This window comes from Sceloporus occidentalis, unplaced genomic scaffold (assembly GCF_023333645.1).
Source record: "Sceloporus occidentalis isolate IW3139 unplaced genomic scaffold, rSceOcc1.0.p SCAF_137, whole genome shotgun sequence".
Lineage (NCBI taxonomy): Eukaryota > Metazoa > Chordata > Lepidosauria > Squamata > Phrynosomatidae > Sceloporus > Sceloporus occidentalis.
In genome coordinates this window covers 2,538,263-2,545,238 of record NW_028317117.1, presented here as the reverse complement: position 1 = coordinate 2,545,238, position 6,976 = coordinate 2,538,263, and the positions used below count along the sequence as shown (strand labels likewise).

General features: G+C 47.7%; 1 pseudogene; it reads left to right on the top strand.

Moving 5' to 3' along the window:
- The first annotated feature begins 3,458 nt into the window (after positions 1–3,458).
- LOC149281240 (arf-GAP with Rho-GAP domain, ANK repeat and PH domain-containing protein 1-like) overlaps positions 3,459–6,976 on the top strand; it is a 54,938-nt pseudogene continuing 51,420 nt past the window's right edge.

Here is a 6,976-nt window from a genome sequence, read left to right as displayed (position 1 = left end):
CTGGGAGTTTTCTAGGGATGTAATAAAGAGAAGGAATGACTTGGGATCAGGACGCCGGGGTGCGGGGTGCCTTATCACATCGGGCTGTCACTCAACACTCAGGCTCCGCCCTCTAAACGGAGACCCGCTTTTAGGGTGGTGAAAATGCAACATCGTGGGAAATAATAACCCCTAGACTCGGACCTTAGATTCAGGAGCCGTATGTCTGTCCCATGCATGTTTAATACCCTCGCTGTATTACCCTCTACCCCTTCTGCTGGGAGGCTGTTCCACTTATCTACCAACTTCCTTAAAGAAGCAGGTGATCAGGTTTATGTCCTGTGCTGGGTGGAGGTATTAAGTCAGAGATGCCCCCATGGATCCTGTTATCCTATAATTTCCCCCCCCCCCCCAGTTCATTGATTTTCTGAGACTCCTTTGTTGTTCAGAGGAGCTCAAAGTTCGTTCAGAATCACAAGACGCCGGGCTACAGCAACAAGGAAGAGAAAGCGGGGCGACGTCTCTGAACGCCCTGCGCCTGGCCAAGTGGCCCGGGGATTTAACGGGCGTTTAAAGGGACGCAGCTGCCCGGAAAGAGATCTCGCGTAGCATTTGCTTTGTAAGTCCCTTTATACACATTAGTTAAACGAGCCTTGCCTAAAGGAGAAGTTGCAGTTCCAGGGCTGCAGCAGAATGTGTGTGGGGGGGTTGTTTGGCTGGACAAATCTCCTGACCGTAAAACATCTGGGGGAGCGGGGGAAGGGGGGGCAAACGCATTTAGGGGGGGAATGCCATGAGAATGTAAAGGGGCCGCCGCAGGAGTCATCGCGGAGTCTCACCACGTTTATTCTCCCCGAAGTACATAGAGGTGCACCCCCGTATGTTAAGGGTTAATAATAGATTGTAAGAGCAGGGTCCTCTCCCCGTTCTGGGTTCATTTTAAATTGTGTTTGTCAAATATTTCCCTCGCCACCTGCAGTGACTGCGCTACGGCACCTGCTGGCGCTATATAATATAACGGATAGTGATGGGTATCGTATCACGCGGTCGCCCTTCTCCTCCTGCTCCGTTATGTCGTAACGTCCGTTATGCCGCGTTTTCTCCGCTTTTACGCCATTTTGTATGTTGTAACATCGCTACAGACTCTGCCGGCGCTCTCATGATACGGCGGGGGTTAACGAGATTCTGCTTCCCACGTGCAGTAACGGCCTAAGCTTTTCTAAATTAAACGGACATGTCATAATGCCTTATTGCTTTATATAGCGTCAGCATATTCCGCAGCGCTGTACAATAAGTAAAGGGTAAGCAGAAGAGTTTGAGTGTCCTGAGGGGTCGGCTGGCCCACTCGGGAGAGATCAGAGGACCCCCTCCAACCACCCCCTGGTCGGGAAAAATGTGATAGTGGGGTAGCTATGCAGGTCAGTGTCGGGACTGTCCAGCAGGGCAGACTAGACGGGGCCGACGGGGGCCGATCGGTCGTGTCATTGAGGAAACGCTAGTGATATCAAGCGGTCCGGGTTCTAAGAGTTTGTGTCGCGTTATAAAGATTTGTCTCGGCAGAGAAAGCCGGGAACATCGACTCGAGCTCTAACCCCAAGAGCTTTCAATTCAACTAGCCTAATAAATTACCGGCCCTACAAATGAAAATAATCCACTCGCCCATTAAAGAGGGAAGTATTTTCCGGGGGATGAGAAGTAACTAGGGTCACTGAGAGGGCGTAGAATAGGTGGAACAACCTCCCAGCAGAAGTGGTAAGGGAATTTAAGATGAGATCCATCCGGCCCCCGTCTAGTCGCCCGTTTCTCCGGCTGTAAAGACTCAAACCTTAATCAGTCGCTGGTCTCGCCTTAGACTCAGGAGCCGTATGTCTATCCCGTGTTCTTGTGATCATTCTAGGTGAGCACCACTGCCGAGCTCCCCGCAGAACAGTCCTGATATCCGTTATTCTAGAGCCGCAGCCGGCATCATATATCATGATCTCAATTTTCAGCAATTTATCCTTCATCCTGGGACCGCGGTGCGACTCCAAGAACTGACAGTGTTTGGAGACGTAAAGTTACCCAACCTTTCGGGGCCTCAGAGGTCTTGTCTTCAGATGGACGCAGGGCTGAGGTTTAGATAGAGGAATGTATTGTACAATCAGGTTCCTGTAAAGATGTTTCCAAACCAGCCACCAGGTGGCGCTATAACAACTCGCCACTAACGAATTTCTGAAATACTCCTTTTAATGGTCTTTACTTATAGAGGGTGGTAGGTAAGCGGAACAGCCTCCCAGGAGAAGTGGCAGAGGTTAACACAGTAAATTTAAACGTGTGGGATAGGCGTACGGCTCCTGAATCAAAGACAGGACCGAGGGTTAGAGGGTAAAGTCTTTACAGCAGAAAAAACCCACGAACGCTGATGTGCCTTCCCCATTCTATATCCCAAACTCTGAGCTGTGCCATCGGATAAATGCCCAACTGCCCTATGGAGACAATTGGTTTCTGTAGGCTCTGTGCAGGCAAAACTGCCAACTGTCCTGATTAACTGCCTAAAGCTTGGTTCTCAGGACTGGCCAGGTAAACGTGGGGCTGTTGGTTGCTATATGCCAGTATGTTAGGTGACTAGATGGCATGTTACAGGGCAGACGGCATCTTATACCATCCCTATAAAGGGTTAAGCCTGCCCTGTGGGCCACACTATGCACTATTTCGGGTTTCCCCTTAAATCTTCGCAGTTCAAGTCACTGAGTAAAAAGTAAAAATTCAACAGAAGACGTTAGAAGGTCAAAGGTCACGCCGGGGCAGGTAAGCGGAGTCCTGCGCGCCGTCGAGCGGTTCCCCTTTTCCGTGTAAGGGGTTATTTGCATACAGTTCTGCTTTGGTCTTCTTGGAATCAGAATCTATGCCAGGGGTGTCCAACCTGCGGCCCTCCAGCTGCTGCAGGACTACATCTCCCATCCTCCTCAGCCAGCCCCTTAGGTGAAAGAGCATTATGGGAGATGTTGTTCTGCAGCAGCTGGAGGGCCGCAGGTTGGACACCCCTGATCTATACTGAGACGGAGCCTATATATCCCCAGTGTGCCACCGAGTCATCTGCATTGGTCTTACCTTATAGACTCTAAATACTTATCAATCAATGGCTGCAAATAACCAAGGCCTGAATATAAGATGAAACTCCTCAACAAAGATGGCGTCCAGTGGGCGGTGGTTGCAGGATTGGTAAATGATGATAAATGGGTCACGTTTCATGACACCTCGCCTCTTCCTCTGTTTTTAGTGTACGTCATTTGTTAAATGTGCATTCTAAGGCAAAAAGTCCATCAGCTGCCTCCATAGAGGAACAAAGGGGAGAAATAACTGTAATGGGGAGGAATAATCATAAATATCCGAAGAAGGGGTTTTAAGATGACTTATATGCTCCTCAGCGGTTCCAATAATTCTGTTTTATCCTGTTATTACAGATGCAGAGATGAAGTGAAGAGTCGGGACTGTCCAATATGGCTGAGGACCTCTCTCTTCCCATCTCTGAGTGTCTCCAGTCCCTTAAGCTAGACCAGTACGCCGACCTCTTCGAGAAGAACGAATTCCATACGGTGTCTGACTTAAGGGCACTTAGTGATGAAGGACTGACCCAGCTCGGGGTGCATCTTCCCGGACATCGCAAACGCATCATGGCTTTTCTCCAGAAGTCTATTTCCCAGGACAGCTCCTGGGAGAGCTCTTTGGAAAGACCCGTGGCCATGAAACGCAGTGTCTTTCGGGAAACTGTCTCGAGTGACCAGGAGATGCCTCCACATGGCCAGTACCCCCCTGATCCCTCCTAGACCTAGCGTGCAAGCTAGACCCGTCTGTGCCCCACCACCCATTCCTCCACGAAAGGGCAGCGCACCACCGGTGAAGTTTTACGTGAATGCGCCGTTAAGCGCGCCCGAGTCTTGGCCTGAACCCTCCAGTCCTGCCCCCGCTGACCCCATTGTTTGCCCGGTTCAGGCTCCTTCACCAACAGAAGGCCTTCTGGAGAACGAGGAGACCTGTGGTGGGGCTCCACAGTTGGTTGTCCCACCTTTGCCGGCGAAACGTCATAAGATCGAGAACAAAAGATCCAGCAAAGCTCAACCGCCGTTACCTGTACGACCTCCGGTGTTACCCCCGAGGATCTTCCACCACCCCGAGCCGAAAGAGTAAGTGCAATGCTTTGTAATAGTAAAGAACCTGTTTGGAAATAATTTAGGAGGGCCAGTCCCTCTTTACTTCTCTGATGGTCCCTCTTGTCTAGGAGCTTAGAATACGGGTATGAGGGCATTACAGGGCTCTACAGCCCTCTGTAGGTGGACACTTGGAAGACAATTGCCCCTGTGGTGGATCCATCACTAAATAAAAGTATTATCAACAATCCAACCTGGATTATTCTATTTAAGTACTTCCCTTTTGGACTCCATGGATGTAGGCAGCCATTTTGAACGTCTAAGACCCCCCCCCCGTCCTTTTTACTAATAGAAACACCATGTGGGCAATGGAGTGTTTGGACAGTCATTTTCCTCGACGCCGCAGCCTAACGTTACTGGGTGGAATTGAGTGTGTGCTATGGGGAAGAATACCAATATGTGGTGGCACTCGAAATAACGAGATTCTTCTTATCTTTACCGCTTCGTTAAGCTAATTACGATCTCATTGTCTTAGTTGGCGCCAGGTTTGTGATAGGGAAACTTGTGATCATCCTGACCTCTGCTAGATCTCCTCCGTTATGTCTTTCTTTCTATATATTGACTTAAAGAAGTCATTTTCAGAGCTCCCAGATCATAACTTGCTTCCAAAAACATGTTGAGATTTTTTTTAATTTGTTGGGGGGGAAGACATTTGGCGTTGCTCAGAGCTCATACGAGCGCTTCCTGTGGAACAAACAAAATATAAGAGAAGAAATGTGGCCCAACATACTCTTTTTACCGTTTGGACCATACCATGTTTCATTCACTTGAGTCTGTGGGTGTTTTTCAGACTCTTTTAACTGTACGCATTCATACAGAATTACAAATATTAATTAAAATACAAAAAAACACAAACTTCCACTCTGCAGTCTATTCTTGCTGGGTACAATTTACTGTGTAGAATGGAGAACGACAACGATATGGAGTGGGATTAGGAATAAGTACTTTAAGGCTTTAACACCCCTTGGCACTGAAGCGGTTAAATATATATATTTGACATTTTTGGCCGGTTTCGTCATGTCAGGTGACATTATAATAGCAGGAAGTAAACTCGGATGCTTGTTTGTCTTGGCTGTATTCGGGGAACCCGCTTTCCGACGGTGGATTTGCCTGTCGTTGGGGGTAGAAGCTTGATTGTGGTTGAAGCTGCCTCCAAGAGGAAGCCGTCGTGGAAGGGGCATCAATCATTCAAACGGGGAAACTTGGCAATGTAGAGGGCTTCAATACACAATGAAGACAATGAGAGGTCCATCTTTTCGAGGAGCTCGGAATGTTTGCTGGGTATGAGGGTATCGCAGCGTTCTACAGGTACGGGGTGCTGTATGAGACAATGAAAACACCACATTTCCTATAAGTCACGCTATAGAACCTAGAGCAACGTAGGTGGGCTGCACCCCCATTACAGTTGTATGATGGTTGCCTTTGGGGCTGTGTATAAAAGATCTCTACGTTGTAGACCACAATCCCATTCTGAAGAGAGGGTCAGGTCTTTCTGAGAATGGGGCCATGGATGAGATTTCGGGCTGGGGTTTGATCATCCTTTATCTGAGCCAAAAGTCTGGGCTTAACGTGTGGTAGATGAGTAAATACTTTACCGAGTTTGAGTCCCCAGTGGTTTCAACGCGGTCTGATATGTGGAGATCGAACCAAAGGAGCTTCTAATGCCCGAGATGCCTTGAAGTGGGCAACTCCTAGAGAAGTGGGATGCTTCTGGGGGGATGGGGAGCTTTCACCAAAAGAAGGGCCAGGTTGGTTCTTCTTACCCTTAGTGAATAATCTTTGGGCTTCTCTAGTTCTGGATGAGCGCAGCTCAGTTCTCGGTGAGAGTAAGTTGTCTCCTACCAGCTCAGCACCCCGGACAGCTGCTTGTGTTGTGTTAATGGTGGGACGCCTCCGTCCTGCCAGCGGGAAGACAATGCGGTCCATGACCATGTACGCTGTGTATCCGCCTTTTAAGGGTTTGATAAGAGGAACGGGCATCACATACTCAACGCTTTACATCTAGAACATGTGGGGTTAGTGGTTTGCCTTCAGATCTCCACTCCTGAGCCCATCACACGTGGGTTGGTCCGGTTAAAGCTCTTGGTGTTTAGAACTTTAGACTTGGGTTAAATCTGAACCGTATCTATATATACGTCTACCCAGACGGTGCTCATGTAATACATCCTGACCCCATCCCAGAAGGTGAGGTCCAGTAACACCGAGCGATCAGCCGCCAGATTCGATAATCTGTATCCACGGAAATCTCTCAATCTTATTATTGCATTTAGTAATTCAGCAATTCCAATCCTGACTAAGAGCCACACCACAAAAACCTTCTTCCCCCATCCCAGCGATTATGTAACAATGGCATTTCTATAAATGACGTAGATCACATATATTAACTTAATGCAGATCTGTTCTGATATAATTAATTTTGCAATTATGTACATTAAATACATACATTGGTGTCTATGGTTTAATATAAATATTTATATACTCGGGCAGCAGCCAACTAAGCTTTTGGGTTTTCAGGATCTACAGGATTATTCCTCCCCTATTATTAAATTGAGAAGAGATGGGCCTTTTAGGACAGGAAATTGAAGCCCTTCATCTGTAACCGAAGCACTTCTCACGTCTTTGTGGTTTTGCAAATTGTAATCTTATTGTTTTAGCTGGCCGTAGGTTGCGATAAGGAAACTTATGATCATTCTGACCCCTGCAAGAACAGCCCCATTATGTCTTTCTCTGTATATATTGACTTAAAGAAGTCATTTTCATATTTCCAGATCTTAATTTACTTCAAAAACATGTTGAGACTTTTGGTTCAC